This window comes from Lissotriton helveticus, chromosome 10 (genome assembly GCF_964261635.1).
Source record: "Lissotriton helveticus chromosome 10, aLisHel1.1, whole genome shotgun sequence".
Classification (NCBI taxonomy): domain Eukaryota; kingdom Metazoa; phylum Chordata; class Amphibia; order Caudata; family Salamandridae; genus Lissotriton; species Lissotriton helveticus.
The window spans coordinates 379,413,140-379,431,785 of NC_136071.1; positions in this window are offsets into that span (position 1 = coordinate 379,413,140).

Here is an 18,646-nt window from a genome sequence, read left to right on the forward strand (position 1 = left end):
AATTGATCAAATCCTCACATGACTTGGGCTGGGGGTCTATTTGAGCTATGATGTCTTGCATTTCCTCAGTTAAACCCTGATGAAAGATTGATGCTTGTTTGGCTTCTGGCCACTTAGTTTCAGCAACTAAACGTCTGAAATGATTCAAATAAGTAACCAGATCTTGATTCCCCTGATGTAGGCCTAGTAGTTCTTTGTCCGCCATATACGTATCGGCTCTTCTATCGAACACTTTCGTGAACTCTGCCTGGAACACGTCCCAGTCATGTAACATTGGATCGTTTCTCTGGACTATTGGAACAGCCCATTGAGCTGCGTCCCCTACTAAATACGAGATGACGAACGCAACTTTTGACTGATTGGTGGGGAATGACCTGGGTTTGCATGAAAAATGCATCGTGACTTGTGTCAAAAACACTTGCACAGATCCAGCATCTCCGTTACATCGTTCTGGATGTGCTAACGGAATGTTAGGGGGAATCTCCACCACTACTGAACCGGCTGTACCAGACCCTGACGCCCCAGCACTAAAAGGGTTTTTCTGAATGTTATCTAACCGATTCCGTAATTCTGTGCTCTCTTGTCTAGATGCTATCAACTCAGATTGCACCACGACTAAAGCAGCCATCACCTCGTCCAGAGTAGCCATCGCCCCAAACTGATCGGGAGGACTATAATACTGGGGTCGGATATTCTGTTATCCTCTCCGTCCTCAGGATCAGCTTGTAGTACAAGTAGGCCACCTCCAGATCTATCCAAGCCCCGAATGCTGTTAAAGCCGTGGGCTAGAGAAGGATCAGGTGAGGGCAAAATAATAAACAGGAAGGAAAGGAAGGGGACTGCGGGAGGGAGAGCTGTGAAGACAGAAAAGAAACCAATAATTGGTTGATATCATTTCTCAGGAACGTTTTCTCTATACTAATGCTACTAATCAGGCTAAACGGTGCTATACCTGTATCGGGAAGGCGAACTGCACTAACTCAGGAGATGCTTCTCTTCCATGGAGAGTACGTAAATACAGCCTGTGATTGCCTTCCCCTGTAAACACAAAACTTACTATTGAAACTGCCCGTAAGACCCATGCAATGGCAAAACCTACACTGGTAAGTATGGATGCTACATACCCTAATCTTTTTCCATCAGCGTTCTGAAGAAACATAGACAGGGTTCTAAGGAATGCAGCGTAAGTACACAGTAACTCCCGTAAACTAAATAAGGGTTACGTCACCCAAAAGTAAGGAGAACAAGGTTACCTGAAGGAAGTTGCTTTCGGGTGTAGGAATAAACTCTTCGTCCACCCTGGGACCTATCGAAGTAAATCCTCTGCAATAGCCGGTGCAAGAAGGCTTTCCAACAGAGGATTTATGGCAGTGAATAATGCAAAATCAAACAACTGTTTCCTCCGCAATAGCCGGTGCAAGAAGGCTCGCCAACGGAGGAAACGGAAATATATGCAAACGTGTCCTCCGCATGAGCCGAGGAAATAAGGCTCACCAACGGAGACACAGGAACCGAAAACTCGGCACAATGAAGACCGTCCTCCGCAATAGCCGGTGACAAGGCTCTCCAACGGAGGACAGAACTGAAGCAACAAAGCCGGATATAACGCACAAGACTGCGTCCGCAATACAGGGAGAAACAGGAGCGTAAGAAACACCACTCCGCACGGTCGTCTGGAACGCCAGGAACCACGGGCCAAAATATCCGACACCGGCTGCAGGAAATGGAGTCAACTTATACCCCGCCTCCTAGCCGCTGAGCATCATGGAATATGTAGTCTTTTCATCCATTCCGTACCCGTCATTACCATGAGGCGCGACGGGCTCTCACAATGGCAAAGCATTGTGACACTGACTTGAAATGGTCTGTCCTTGAAAAAATCCGTAGCAACCCAGGAAAAGATGGGACCGCTGTGAGGAAGAAAAGGGAGGTATTTCGGATTTTCCTTCTGAATGCTGCCAAATCAGGTCTGAACGATTTGTGCCCCTGGGAGAATGCGATTCTGTGAACAGATCTGAGATCCTCCCTGCTATTTGATCACCTGTAGATGCTCCTTCTGTGAGATTTTGGAAACATTCATTGCAATTTATATCCCCCTGTTTGCGATGCTTGCTGCTTTGCCGAGTGCAACGAACGGTGTCTGATCATCCTTGCTGTCACAAAACGGATCGGCATGCTTTGCCTGTCAGTGAGCAACGGTCCTCGAATCCGCTCCATATTTTGTAGCGAACCCGGAGATATCAAGAACGTATTCCCCAGGTGCTCCTAGTTATGAGCGAGGGGCGGGTCTTTGGCCCTTTAAAACGGCTTAGATTGTTGACGTCGGTGTCCGTTGAAACCCCCTGGCCACTTTTGAGGGCTCGGTACGAGAGGAGAGTTTAATCCGTACTATCCGACATCAGGTGAGAGGGACTCTGTGGCATGAGATTTTGATCGTTTATTTTCCGCCGCTCGTTGTAACTGTCTCTGTAAAACTCTAATCATAAACCTCCTCTATATAGCGTCAGAACATTTATCTCTACCAGACGCCTTTGTTTGTAATCCAGGGAGGAGTGGACCGTAGAGCTACAAATATGTGAATTGTTTGAAGATCCATGGTGTATTTGTTTTGAGGAAATCTTTCTTTCCTGCACTTCATCGTGTGGATTGTTTTCCCGATTTTCCCCAGAACGCTGAGGATCTGCACCCACTCGTGGAAATCCCAGTTGACCTCTCCAACCGAGTACCTGGAATCTTTCTAACACACCATGTTTTGTATAAACGGTATGTGGACTTTGTTTTTATCTATTGTAGCCTCCCCCATCTGAGGCTGTACGGCGAACTGCACCTTTTGATTCGAGCCGTCCTTGACGGACTCGATACGTAAAAAGAGAATTAATCAGGCCTCTACATGGCCCGTGAAACAAAGCCTTGTTAGTAATGCCTGGCTCAGCACCCATCGAGTCTAGGACGATTGTCTCTGATACGATGTGATGTCTTTGTTTTATCCAGGTTTGTACGTTTCTGCCGCCTGGCGCAGGAAGTCGCTGTATTCTCGGCCCAAATAAGATATCTATCCTAAAAGACCGGTACATCGGGTAAGTTCGGTAAGGGGCAACTGTAGTGGGTTGCACTACTGAATAGCAGGGCTATTATCTGGCTTGAGCTCACGTTCTTTATAAAAATGTATTTTTTGTGTATTAGAAACCTATACCAACTGGATGGGTGTTTGCTACTGCTCCAATACGTTTGGCCACCTGGCGGCGATCACTGAGAACTCTGCTAGTGAGACTGACTCATAGACCCGGGACATAGGTAAACACCCTTAGCACAGTTTTAAAAGATGGAGTATCGCTGAGAGAATTAGGGTTGACCTGGATATAGATGAAATACATTATCCCTCGAGGGAGGGTAAAAATGTTCTTTAATGGGGTTCGCCGCTATAAAATGACTGTCCAAATATAAGTGGAGAGAATGGTGGTTAATTGACTCCTTCGGGTACAATGTTATGTACATTGCTGATCGAGGGATTCCGGTGTGTGCCTTTTTGTGCGTTATTACCATGAGTATATTTTGTAAATTACTTATCTGCAACATTTGAGCTCACCACTTGCGGGGCTGTGTTTGAAGAGAAGTTGTCGCCGATAAAGAGCTGAATAGAATGTATAAATCATACATGTCTCTCTTCCTGATGATATCTGTATAACATGGGACAGGCTTCTGAATTCTAGGAAAATAATAATGTCTGGATGTTCTATTGCTTATGTATTAATTGAAGCTAGAATGCAATAGAAATTTCTGTGAAGTATCAGATTCTAAAAAGTGTTTTTTGTTTATAACAGATTGGCCACGGGGGTGTTTCAATTGTGCTGTGTTTTCCCCACTCCCTCGGCGTGAGAGCCCTGATGAAGGTGCGGCCGTAGATCGGGCCGAGCACCGAAACGCGCGTTGGCGTTACTCTTGGGGGTTCTGCCATATCGATCTGGACTCTCCGGCATTTTGCTGAGAAGTCTCAGCAGGATCCTACTCATGTGTCACTCTGGGGATTACGTTGAGGAATGTGTAAAAGTGCCTAATGGTGAAGCGAATGCTTGTGTGTGATTGGATGAGGATATGAGGTTGTATGATGAGAGGTTGAAGTGGGGTTTTTATGTAAAATGTATTTATTGATTTGTGTATTATTTAAAGGAATTGATGAACTCATGGCTCACTTTATCAATTACCTTAATCAATGATATGTGTGTGAAGAAACTATAAAAAAGAAAATAAAGATTTTGGACATTTATAATTTGGAGTCTTATCTATCCTGTGGCCTGCCTGTCGCTGGTTGGTGAGCTCAATGTTGCGTATTTAAATCCGTGGACTCCTTGTGGGCCATCTTCTTATATGGGTAGGGTGGACGTGTTCTAATGTAATAGTGTTCATTAAAGAAAGGCTCTGAACTTGAACTGTGTTTCCATTCTCCCCCAAAAAATCACAAAGATGAGTTCTGTTAATTACTCTTTTCCTCTTACTTTCGGCCTTCATAAAATGGATTGGTTTATCTAGTGACCGAATTCTGTTGAAAACTAAAATAAATAATTTCCTTTTTAATTCAAAAGCTTTTTGAACAATGCATTTAATATGCTTTTTCTTTTTATAAAATAGTGCTATTTTTTTTTAAAAATTCACATCTTTCAGCAAGTTAAAAACCACTCTATTATAAAAAATCTTTTTCCTGATTTCTTTATACTGATTGTGCCTTCTTTTACCATTCATTGTGTCTTTTGAATATAATGTTCCTTTTTACTCATATTCTTTTTTCTGGTCGAAGCATTATTTGTAGTTGGTACAATCTGCACACTATTTCTAGGCTTTTAAAGTTTTTTAATGAATTCTTTAGTTGTCGTACCGGAAGACTTTTTCTTTTCACCCACATGATGTTGGTCATCCAATACTTGTTCTGTAATTTTCTTCCAATAATTGTCCTTTTGCTGTCGTTTTTTCTTTCTTGATTTTTCAGGCATGATAACTTTATTTTAATGATGATAAACAATATCCGCAAAAAGTAATTATGAATAATTTTATTTTAATAAATGTATAAATTATACTTTTCTATTACTACACAAACACATTGCATGTGCTAAGGCCTAGCTCACTGTATTAGTTGTCGTACCGGAAGACTTTTTCTTTTCACCCACATGATGTTGGTCATGATGTTGGTCATCCAATACTTGTTCTGTAATTTTGTAATTTTCTTCAAATAATTGTCCTTTTGCTGTTGTTTTTTCTTTCTTGATTTTTCAGGCATGATAACTTTATTTTAATGATGATAAACAATATCTGCAAAAAGTAATTATGAATAACTTTATTTTAATAAATGTATAAATTATACTTTTCTATTACTTTACAAACACATTGCATGTGCTAAGGCCTAGCTCACTGTATGAGTAGTTGGGTGGCAAAACAATCATTTGAGTACTACAAAGAGAGTGCCTGAGTCAATTTATAAGTAGTTCAGTTTTGGCAAAGGGAGGGGATTAGTACATAGTGCTGAATGGGTCACTACAACAGTGCAAGGACAGTTACAGGATGTTTGCTGCAGTGTATGGATACTGCCTGGGGGAAATGAAGGTGTGTAGGATAAGTGTGTAGGTGATTAAAGGACTGCATGCATATTCAATAAAGATTTGTAGCAGTCCATGTTTTAAAGCCTGGATCACTGCATGAGTACTTGCGTACTGACTAAATGATTAGAGTACTGCAAGGAGAATGCGTAGGTGAATTTATAAGCAGTTGGGTTTTGGTAGAATAAATGCATTAGTACATGGTGCAGAATGGGTCAATACAGGATTGCAAGGGGAGTGACAGGGTGTTTCCTGGAGTGTAAATGGACTAACTGGGGATTAAAAGGCCTCAAACACAAGTGCATAGATGGTTAGAGGACTACATGCAAGTGGATAGGAGTTTGAAGCACTCTATGTGGTAAGGCTCTAATCACTGAATGAGTATTTGGGTACTAACTGAATGCTAAGAGTACTGTAAGGAGAGTGCCTCTGTGAATTTATAAGTGATTGGGTTTTGGCGCAGTGAATGGATTAGTACATGGTGCTGAATGGGTCACTAGAGGAGTGCAAAGGGAGTAACAGGGTGTTTTTTTGTGTCCTCATGCGCCAAGAAATGTTCTTAGAGTTCCAAATCCATACCATCTGCTATGCAGCTAGCCCCTCCTTGAATTGGATTATGACCTCTGAAGATCTTACTGGATGCACTTTCTGCAGATACCCACAAAATACCGGAATCCGGTAATCAATTCAGTTTGTCTATCTTCCCAGGCCCTAGAACTGACCCTGGGGTAATTTATACTGCAAAAAGGCATAATCATTGGACCAGAACGATTACATCCTATCCAACCAATTAATACAGGGAATCCAGAAAAATGTCCTTCTCTTCCAGTCTGCCCTATCTAAGTTCGAAGTGTATTTAATTGCATTAATCCAATGAAGGTATGAAGGTGCAGTATCTTTAACCCAATGTTTACATATTTCTCTTTGTGCTAATATAATTAAATATAAAGACAACTTATTTATATCTTGAGAGAGTGACTCATAATTACTAAATATACCAAAAAATATAAGTGATATACAAACCTGTATATCAAAGTTAAACAGGTTCTTCATACCTTCCAGTACAGTAAACCAAAAATTCTTTAGGACTGGACAACTAAAAAACATGTGAAGGTCGTCCGCTTTGTCCTGCTTACACTTTGGACAGCATGGAGTCGAGCCTTTAGAAAATTTGACTAGCCTAGCAGGAGACCAATATACTCTGTGAAGAGAAAAAAGATGATTGCGTTTTAAATTGGCGGGAGATACTGTAGCATGTAGTAAGTCAAAGGATACTTGCCATAACTCCTCCAACTCCACGTACGGAACATGCTCTCCCCATAGCTGAGCTGGCAAGATGAAATCGGCATTGTCTGCTTCCAGAATGGACCAATACAAGGTTGATGTCTTGATCTTCCTTCTTTCCCCCTGAAGAAGTTCCTCCAGCCCAGTCTTAACTCCAATTCCTAATCCAAATGCCTGGCTCCAGCTCTTAATTTGGAGGTATTTAAACTTAGAAAGATTGTTCTCGGTCAGATTGCAGATCTCATCCCAACTCAGCAATACCACTTCAGGCAGCAACTGACCCCAGGTTTTTATATTAGCGTTCAACAGAGGTATAACTAATGAATCTTTAGTCCATTCTGGTGAACCAGGCGACCCCCAAATAGGCGCCATAGCTGAGTAGTATGAAATACTCAATGATCTCCTTACTTTGGCCCAGGTGTAAGCCATATCTCTGAGCATCTTCAGACGCACTTTCTTAAAGAAACGCGGATCCCCAAACTTCCACAGAAAACCATGAGAACCTCCTTGAATTCCTGAAAGCATTGTCTCAAACATTGTACCAGTTTCAGTCCTGTAAGGATTTTCAAAAAGCATTATTCCGGCCTTCAATAATAACGCCCAAGCATAAAATTTCGCATCTGGTACACACAGACCTCCTTTGCTCTTCTTCCTTCGCAACTTTTTCCATGCGATCCTTATACCCTTAGAAGCCCATACAAAGGAATTCCATTTAGATTGAATTTTCATTAACTTGGCTTCCTTAAAAGCGAGGGGAATATTCTGAAATAAAAATATTAATTTGGGCAGCAGCATCATCTTGATATTATTAACTCGCCCAATTAAAGTAAGGGGAATAAGTGACCAGCTCTTCAAAGATTCAGCCGATTCTCTCCCACTTTTAGCCAGATTCCTGTCTGTTAGGTGTTCTATGTCCTGCGTAATTTGGACCCCCAGGTATCTTATTTCATGTTTCAAAATCGGAATTGAAGATGTTAGGTTCCAAACCATACATTCAGACTTATATTGGTTGATCTGATACCCTGATATTTGGCCAAACTGGGCAGCAAAACTATAAATTATGGGGATTGTTTGTGTAAGGTCTGAGGTATATATCATCATATCGTCTGCATAAAGAGACACTTTCTTCTCCCAGTTCTTATATTTAAAAGGGGAAATATTCTGATCTTGTCTAATTTTCTCAGCCAGCGGCTCTATATATAGGTCAAAGAGCAGAGGTGAAAGGGGGCACCCCTGTCTTGTGCCTCTTTTAATATGTATAGGTTCTGATAGGCCCCCATTAATCAAACCCTGGCAGTTGGACGATGGTAAAAAGAAGAAATAAATCTACAAAAGTTTCTACCCAGGTTGCACCTTTCTAAAACTCTAACCAAATATGTCCAATTTACGCGATTAAAAGCTTTAGTAGCATCGAGTGTTACGATCGCCATTGGAAGTTTATATAGAGATACAACATCAATTGCCCCCACTAGCGCTTGAATGAAATCTTGTATGGACCGCCCCTTTACAAAGCCCTTTTGGTCAGGATGTAATAATCTACCAGCAACTCCATTTAATCTCTCTGCTAAAATTTTAGCAAGAAACTTGTAATCCATATTTAGCAGTGAAATGGGCCTATAAGAATCACACTGTGACGCGGGCTTAAGGGGTTTAAGGATAAGAACAACCGTGGCCTCATTCCAAGAAGAAGGAATTTCCCCTCCATCCTCAAAAATAGATGAGAAGAGCATCTGAAGAACAGGCGCGATAACTGGAGCTAGTGACTTGTATAATTCGGCCGGTAAGCCATCCGGACCCGGGGCCTTGCCCCTCTTTGCCGAGTCTATTGCACCCATCACTTCGTTTAAGCAAATTCCTCTATTTAGATTGTTAGATGCCTCATCATCGATTTGCCTTACTGCATATTGTTCGAGCCATGATTGAATTAAATTATCACGTGGGGCTAAGTCTTCTTTATATAGCTGGTCAAAATAATTAAAAAATGCTTCCTGGATGTCAGAAATATTTTCTGAGATCACTCCTGTGTTGCCCAACTGAACCCCTTTGATCATATTCCTGTTTTTTTCTTTTTTTGTTTTCCAGGCTAAAAGCTTCCACTAGCTTCGCCATATTCAAAATGAGCAAGGGGACTGGCCTGCCATCGCTTTCTAAGTCTAGAATCAAGAATCTCTTCCAATTGTAGCTTACATTTTAGTAATTCTTTCTGAATATTAACTTCCGCTGGTAAGTTCGGAACTAAAAGATCGGACTCTAGCTTAGTGATTTTGGTCTCAATCTCCGATACCATTGCCCTGAATTTTTTATGCCTAGAGGACTGAATAGCGAGGTTTATTCCTCCAAAAAAATGCTTTATAGGTGTCCCATACAATTGGGAGTGCTGCTGACCCTCATTTTAATTCAAAGAACCTTTCCGACTCATCCATGAGTTTTCTTACTGCCTCCTCCTCGAGCAAGATACTTCTGTCCATGGTCCATCTTTTATTACTGGGTGGTCCCACGAGTTTCAAAACTAAAGAAACTGCCGAATTATCTGAAATGTGCGCTCCTATATGTTTAACTTCATGAGCGACACTACATCGCTCATCTGCAATTAAGAAAAAATCTAATCTAGATTTGTGACCCAGCTTTTTATTATGGAGTGTGTACTCCTTTTTTTCCCCCCCTTTTTTCCGCCAGATGTCCTTCCAGCTTAGCTGATGCATAGCGTTTATTAAGAGAGATCTTGTTTTAGGATTATGTGTAGACTTGAGTTTGTATGTTTTATCCAATTGGGGATTTAAAACTAAATTAAAATCCCCTGCTAGAATTAAGGGATCATTAAAATCTAGAAGTTCAACCAACAATTCCCTAAGAGGGAGAGAGTCATCTAAGTTAGGGCCATAGTATCCTGCAAGTGTAAATTTACGGGAATGATATTTTATTCTTGCTATGACCCATCTTCCTTTTTTATCGAAGCTTGATTCTTCCACAATAATAGCAGGATTTGCTTTAATTAGAATTGCAACCCCCTTTGTAGTGACTTGTTGTGATGTGCATATAACATGCTGAATCCATTTCTTACTATTACAAAACTCTCTTAACTCTTGCTCTGTACAATGCGTCTCCTGCAAAATAAAAATATGTTCAGGCGCATCTTTCAAATATTGAAATACTCTCTCTCTTCTAGGTTTTACTCTCAGGCCATTCAGATTCCAAGTTAAAACCTTCATATATATCTGCGGGACTAGATTAGCCTGTGACATATTCTCCTAAATAAACAAAACCTATTGAGTACTCTGATTTGGCGATTTGGACAATTTTTGGGGGGGTTTTCCCACATGCTCCCCACCCTGTGCCTTTCCCACCCCTACTCTACCCCTCCCTTTCCTTGATCCCCTCCCAGTGCTCCCCTGGAGAAACATCCTCCTTCTTATTGGCCTTGCTCATGGCCTTGAGGCTCCCTCCCCAAATACCCGGATAACTGTTGTATCTAAAGTAAAAATAAGCAAGATAGTAAACAAGAAAGGAAGATTGAAACTAAGCAAAAATAAGTCTATTTAGACAAAATATTTAAGATTTAATAAAAGAGAAAACCAGGCTCCCTATACTTTGTCACCTGGCTCCCTTCTACAATCCTCTGTTACCAATTGGAGATACGATTCAGCCTCATCTACCCTTTTAAAGGATCTCATTTTGTTCTTATACATTACTTTTAGGGATGCAGGAAATTTCAGTTGAGCAGTAGCACCCATTTGCCTAAAGGGGTCTAGTAATTTGCCCAGCTCCCACTATCTAGATGCTGTAATAGAAGAAACATCTGACCGGATCTGAAAAGTGAATCCTTCTGCTGAAAGAGAACTGCTTTTTAGAGCTTTATTAAGGATTTCATCCTTCAAGGTGTAGGTCAGAAAATGCACTAAAATCTTTCTGGGTCTGGTTTTATTCGGACTTAACCTAAACGGATCTCTGTGAACTCTTTGAATGTCTCTACTTAGATCTTGTTCTGAGACTTCCACTGCAGTGGCCTGCTTGATAAGTTTAACAACAAACTCCTTGATATTACTTCCTTCCGCCCCTTCCGGAACTTTCAGAAGACGCAGGTTATTCCTTCTCTGCGCATTTTCTAGAGATTCCATCTTCTCCTGGTATCCCTGTTCACGCTGCGTTAAATCTTCTATTTTCTTCGTATGCTGGCGGACCAGCGACTTTAAATCAGTGACCGTAGCTTCTAGTACAGTGGTTCTAGCCGCCACAGAATCCAACTTCTCCTCTAACTTCTCATAGAATGATTTTATTTCTTGCTGATTCTTCTGTGAGTCTGCAAAACCATTTTTCATCTCCTGATTTAAAGAGTTAAGGATTAACAGAACTGACTGGTCACTGAACGTATCCTTGTCCCCACCCTCTAGAGACATACTGCTCCTCAAAGATATAGCTCCTGAAATTTTAGCTGGAGCTAGGGTCGCTGGTATATTCTTTACAGTAATTCTTGCCATACCGTCCTTATCAACTTCTGCACTATTTACTTTTTCGCACATCTCTGGGGTCTGCATCCTTAAGATATCCACTTGATCTGGGTCTTGATCTAATTCCATTAGTACGTGATATCCATTAGGGCTGAGAAGGCCCTCTGGAAAATCAAAAGCAGTTGAAACCGCTGAGGTAGGTACAAGAGGTGCGGGTTTTAACTCTAACACAGCAGGAATAGGCTTAAAATATGTTTTTAGAGAGGGTGGAGGTTTGACTCTACAAACCGATTCTTGTGCTTTAGATTTATTTTTTACGCCGGTCTTCTTGCTTTTAGACTTACATTTAGCCGATACGATCGGATAAGTATCTGTTCGTCCGCCCTGTTTCCCCACTTTACTTCTGAGAGTATATCTGGGAACCTGATCACTCTTTAACTCACTGCTGGACATAGATGAAAAATCAGCTCCCACTAAACTCACTTCTCCAGCAGGGCTCTCTGATAGATTCCTAATACCAATTGGAGCAACTTTCCTGCTGCATTCTGGGGGGGATAGTCCTTGCTGCTTCAAACTACAATTTCTCCCTGTGTACGATATCCTAGTTGCAGCCCTTCGACCTCTCCTGACCTCACTCGCTGCTCTAGCCCACTGTGCAACCCCCCCTTCAACCCTGATACTATTCCCCCCCTAACCTTCAGGCAATCCGTATGTAATGTGTCTCTTTTAGCGGCTTCCGCCGCTCCCTTGCTGTGTATTCATTCCAGTTCCAAAGGCTAACAAAACAGAGTGCCAGAAACACGCCTGGCGCCCAGCTGTACCGAACCACAAAGCTGCAGAATCCGAGAAGCCGCCGCCCAGAGCCGTCCAAAGCTGAAAGCGTGAGCAGGAACACCGCAGTCGCCGCACCTCGAGGCAACACACCGCGTCCTGAAAAAAAAAACGATTCTGTCCCAGAACACCTCCTCAGCAAAGACAGACGGTACCGTGTAAAATGTCTCTTCCTTTTTTCCGTGTTTAAAGATTAACCAGCACATCTACATCACCCGGGTATGTGAACCTCCTGGAACCTCCCGACTACCAACTCCTGCTAGCCGCCATGTTCTCCTGAGTAACAGGGTGTTTGCAGGAGTGTATGGATACTGACTGGGTAATTGAAGGTGTGAAAGACAAGCGTGTAGGTGTTTTAGAGGGTGGCATACATAGTGGATAGGCGATTGAAGTAGTCCATGTTGTAAGGCATGAGTCTCTCACAATGGTTGCCCAACTTGACAACATGACAGGTTTTAAAGCAGTTATCTGTCTGCAAAGACATGAAGTACCCAAATGCTTCTCTCACAATGGTTGCCCAAATGCACACAGACTCACAGTGTGATTCTAGACAATCAACACTATTCCTTGGACTTTACCAAAACACATCCACTAGTCTGGAAGGGGTAAGGTGACTGGACACATTCTACATATTTCAGAACTACACTCTAGTGTGAAAGCCTGACTTATTTGGCGAATGCATAAACAGTGACTGGCTTCTAATACTACTAAAACTTGACAACATGACAGGTTTTAAAGCAGTTATCTGTCTTCAAAGACATGAAGTAACCAAATGCTTCTCTCACAATGGTTGCCCAAATGCACACAGACTCACAGTGTGATTCTAGACAAGCAACACTGTTTCTTGGACTTACCAAAACACATTCACTAGTCTGGAAGGGGTAAGGTGACTGAACACATTCTACATATTTCAGAACTACACTCTAGTATGAAAGCCTGACTCATACTGCTAATGAATAAGAAATGATTGGCTCCTAATACTACTAAAACTTGACAACATGACAGGTTTTAAAGCAGTTATCTGTCTACAAAGACATGAAGTACCCAACCGATTCTCTCACAATGGTTGCCCAAATGCACACAGACTCACAGTGTGATTCTAGACAAGAAACACTATTCCTTGACCAAAACACATTCACTACTCTGGAAGGGGTAAAGTGACTGCACACATTCTACATATTTCAGAACTATACTCTAGTATGACAGCCTGACTCATTCTGCGAATGCATAAGCAATGACTGGCTTCTAATACTACTAAAACTTGACAACATGGCATGTTTTGAACCAGTTATCTGTCTGCAAAGACATGAAGCAACCAAATGCTTCTCTCACAATGGTTGCCCAAATGCACACAAACCCACGGTGTGATTCTACACAAGCAGCACTATTCCTTGGACTTTACCACAACACATTCACTAGTCTGGAAGCAGTAAGATGACTGCACACATTCTACATATTTCAGCACCGCACTCTAGCGTGAAAGCCTGACTCATTCTGCGAATGCATAAGCAATGACTGGCTTCTAATTCTACTAAAACTTGGGAACAGAATAGGTTGTTAAGCAGTTATGTGTCTGCAAAGACATGAATTAAGCAAATGCTTCTCTCACAATGCTTGCCCAAATGCACACAGACTCACAGTTTGATTTAGACAAGCAACACTATTCCTTCAACTTTACTAAAACACATTCACTAGTCTGGAAGGGGTAAGGTGACTGCACACATTTTTCATATTGCAGAACTACACTCTAGTGTGAAAGCCTGACTCATTTTGCGAATGCAAAAGTAGTGTCTGGCTTCTAATACTACTAAAACTTGACAACATGACAGGTTTTAAAACAGTTATCTGTCTGCAAAGACATTTTTTGATTTCAAGAAAATTTTATTGAGAATAATGGTAAGAATAATGAATATGAAATACAATACAAGTGATACAATCGATGCAATAGACATATGCAAAAAAGGGCTAAAAGTGAGAGGTAGACCAAGAGATTATATATATATAAGGAACATTAGCCTGTGGGAGATATAGATTTCATTCAAGTAAAAACCACTATCAAGGCAATAAAACAAACGTATCACTATCAAAATGTGGAGAAGGGGATAGGGGAGGAAACAGAAAAGAAGAAGAGAGGAGAAAAGAGAAAGAGTAAAGAGAGGACGAGTAGGAAGAGAAGACAGGAAAGAGAGAAGAGAAAAAAGAGAAAAGAAGGATTCCCACAGGACTAACCCAGCCTAGAGACCAAATAGCAGACAACAATTAGACAGACACATCAAAAGGAAACTGAGGAACCAACCCTTTGGAAGACAACTCCATATAATCATCCAAAGCTTTCCAAACCCCACTAGAAATAGATGGAGAAAGGTGAGCTTGATCAACCGAAGTGTGTGCACTGCGTAAAAAGGAGACCCAAGCCCACCATGTATGATAGGAAACCGATGAGAAGGATTTCCACTCCATAAGAATAATTTTCACCGCTTCAGTCAGGAGAAGATCCAACAACTGTAACTCCAATGGATCTAAAGGGAGAGGAGTAGGGGCAGCCAGTGGGCCTAATAAAATTACGGGGAAGGAAAGTTGGAGCTCAATACCAAAAATAAGAGAAAGATGTTTCTGAATGAGGTTCCAAAAAGGTTGAAGCAAGGAACAATGAAAAAACATATGAGGAAAGTCGCCTGCCATCAGACCACAGCTCCAGCATAAGTTGTCCTCTTTAAGGTTAAGTGAGTGAAGACGCACAGGCGTCCAGTGGAGGAGATTAATAGAAAAAAACTTCGACTGCATTAAAGAAGGTGCGATTTTATTACGAAGAGAGAATTTACCAATTGATTGCCAGGTTTCAGAGGAAATATGCTCTGTAATGGCATGATCAAAATGATGTAGCCATTTTTGATGAGCAACCGTCTGTTCAGGGAGTGAAGCAGAGGACAAAAATTTATAAATTTTGGAGGCAACATGACCAGACTTGATCCAAATATGAAAAAGTGAGATGGTAGAAGAAGTAGGATGAAGACGAACTTTGGCAATGGCCACCTTAATTTTAAGAAAAGTATAAAAATCAAGATTTGTTAAGGAATGCTTCTGAGCCAAGGCAGAGAAGGGTAATGGTTCGTCAGAAGCACCATAGAGATGTTTAACAAGAGAGATTCCTTTGTCTGCCCAATAGGAGATGAGGGTGGGAGTGAGGAAAATTGAATTTTGCCTTGTCATGTGTCCCTACGTGTTCCCCCATCCTATGTAATATGTGCCTGATTAATATGCATATATCCCCTTATGATCGATTAAGGACGCAATTATAGTTGTGTCCAACGTTAGTATGCCAGTTATCCAGTCCTCGTGAAAGCAACGAGTATTAGGCCTATGTTGCCAGCGTTTTACATTATGCACGTTAATTCATCGAATTGTCCCCGTTACTAGGCCTCAAAGGGCCCGGACACCAGATTCAAGCTCCAGTCTCCTGAACCCACTCCGAGGAGCGATGCAGCCCCACCTGCATCCCTGACCCTTCGCTTACTTCCTGCCGAGCAGCGCGGGGCCTGGCCTGGCCCTGCCTGCCTGTCTGCCAAGAATATGTTATGCCTACAGTTATCAGTTCAGCTCTCCGTCTTCACATTCCTAAGCTAACGAACCGCATAAACATCTTCAGCTATAGTCTAGTCTCTCTGTCTCCATGCAAGTGAATTACTGTATTAATATCCATAGAAGATTCATAGCACACGCAATACATGAAGAATATATGCATGCACCAGCCTTAGTGTCAAGTAGCCTTTGCTCTGATGACTTTTAGATTCTATCAACATGTTCTCCAAACACCAGATACCAGATATGATATAGGTACATGTCGTCCTGACATCTCAGACTTTAGTCTCCTCTTCTAGTGCAGAAGTCAGAGCCCCCAGCTCTCCCTAGTTACACGTCATGGCCCGTTTGCGCGCACCAGTAGGTTAAAGGTTCCAGCTGCCCAGGTAGCCCCCTCCATGTATCCACCCATTTATGACACTTCTGTGACGTTCTCATCACATGTCTACGTACACGCCTTCTTTGTACGCCCATTTGTTCTTATCTTACGTTTGTCACTTGTTACGCCTACTGTATTCAATACAATTGTAATGTTTACCTATATATACTATGTACTGTTAATGAGACGTTGCAGCTGCCATTCCATGCCATTCTATTTCAGGCTGTTCCGATCCTGTCCCTTCCCTTATGCCTGATTAAAGCCTGTTCGACTCAGATACCCCGAATCCTGCCTCTTATTTATTGAGCTGTCTGTTTTATTTTATGCATAGAAAAATAGTACCGGTAATTAAATATTTATTTACCACATAATGGCGCCCGAATAGGGACGAGCCCTTCCCCACGCGCCGGCGATGTAACGCAGGCCCCCTGACCCTTCTACAGCCGTGACGGAACCTCTACTGCGCACCGGCAGATATTTCTGCTCAAGTCTCCCCAAGGCCTACGGAGGAGACGGAGACTGCGGTCCGGCATCCAGACGAGGCGGTGAGGAATGCGGTTCGTCCCGACCAGAGCCCAAGCCGAGAGAGCAAGGTCCGAGGTATCCGGAGGCCCACCTGTTTCTGAAGCCCGAAGTTCGAAGCGCATGCGTAGTAACCAGACGTCGTAGAAGTCCAGTCCAGTCCGAGGCCTTCAAGTTTTGCTTCCCGGTGAGTACCGTTGCTGGGGGAGTATCTAGACGGGGTCATTAGTTTGTCTCCGGTCCGATGGGTTTGGGTACACAGATCCAGTCCGACGTGTCCATCTAGGTGGATACGGTATGACGTGTCTCTTTATGAGACCGGTATGTTCTGTACTGTTTTAGCAGTGCATCCAGTAATTCTAGTAAGTCCGTTTCTCGAGAAATTCAAGTGTTATGTTTTTCAGTGTATTAGGTAGTATTCTGTTCGAACTGTTATTAATGTATTTCTATGTCGTGGTATGAGTGATTTGTTTGCCCTTTCATTACTGTGATTATTGTGTATTGTGTTTAATTCAAGTACGACTCAAATATGCCTCTGTTTTCAAAGTTACGTCAGATAAAATCCAGAAAAGGGTTACTCGAAGAAGCAGTTCCTGTCCCTCCTAGGGACAGTCCTGGACACTTTATGTATCACAAGCATGGCTTAGATGCCATATTATATCTAGACTTATGGGTGGATTATACAAAGAATCTTGAAGAGAAATATAGATGGCCTGTATCAGGTACATGGGATGCCGAGTGCATCATGCGAGTAGAAGAAGCATTATGGAAAAAGAAAGCCAGACAGTCCCAGAAAGATGCCATAGAATTATGGTGCAAAGAATCTCATAAAAGAACCGAAAAAGAATTCAGAAAAGCAGAATTAAGTAGAGAATCCTCAGGAAAAGCCCAAGAAAGGGAACTTCTATAAGAAGGTGAACGAGTTAGAGCAGAACAGTCAGACAGACAGAGAAATGCCCTTATTAAAGGTATGTACCCTCTTCTTGCCGAGGGCTTGCCGAAGGCAATCCCGGAAGTATCCTGTAATTTACCGCCACCATTAGTCCCGACTAAGCTACGTCATAAACCGACTGCAGCTGAAATTTTCCTTTCGTCCTATTTGGACGATACAGTCCCAGAATATGCAAATTCTATTCCGCCTGCTCACCCTCAGCACCCTGTTAATAATGTAATTCCTGTTCCTCCAGCCACTGGTCCCGGGGACCCCGTTAATGTGCCAGTACCCCCGGACCAGCCCACATTACGTGTGCCCATTTTGCCCGTCACTTTACCAGCACGTACAGTATTAACAGACGATTCTAGTTCAGGAAGAGCGGGGGGAGGTGCTCCTACCACCCCGCCTCAAGTAAAACGACTGACGCTGAGAGACGCAGCGTTACAGCACACGCCAAAAGTGACTACATACGCAGACCTCAAGCGACACCTTACTGACTGCATATATGATTCAGTTCCAGGCGAAGATCACATGATATTATATTCAGTACGTTTAAGGCGAGTTGCCAACTTTTTGGCCATCCTGCCCGAGATGAAGGAACATCTAGACAGAATATATCATTTTATCCGTACAGGGGAGAATCCCGGAAGTATTCACGAAGCTATGGCACACAGGAAAGCCGAGATTCAAAATATGATTTTACAATTCTTGATTAACTGTTTAATAAGAGAACAAGATTATCCTGATAAAGACAAAGACGAGATGAAAGCCCTGACTAGGTGGAGTGACAACATAGCCGAGGGAAAACACAAGACACAAGGTAGTATAGAAAGTATGTACAGGAAAATTCGTAAGGAAATTATAAGTATACACCAGAAGGAGGAAGCAAAAAGAGCAACCGAGAAAGAGAATGACTCTTCAAGTGAAGAGGTAGACAGCGAGAATCCCGCCAGAATAGCGTATGTAGGTAGAACTAGATTTTCCGACAGACATTCACGTCTAGATTACAAGAAAGTTTTTCCTCCTTCCGTACCAGAACAGTGTTCTCTTGAACAAATATTCCAGGCTACAGATAAAATTCTGAAAC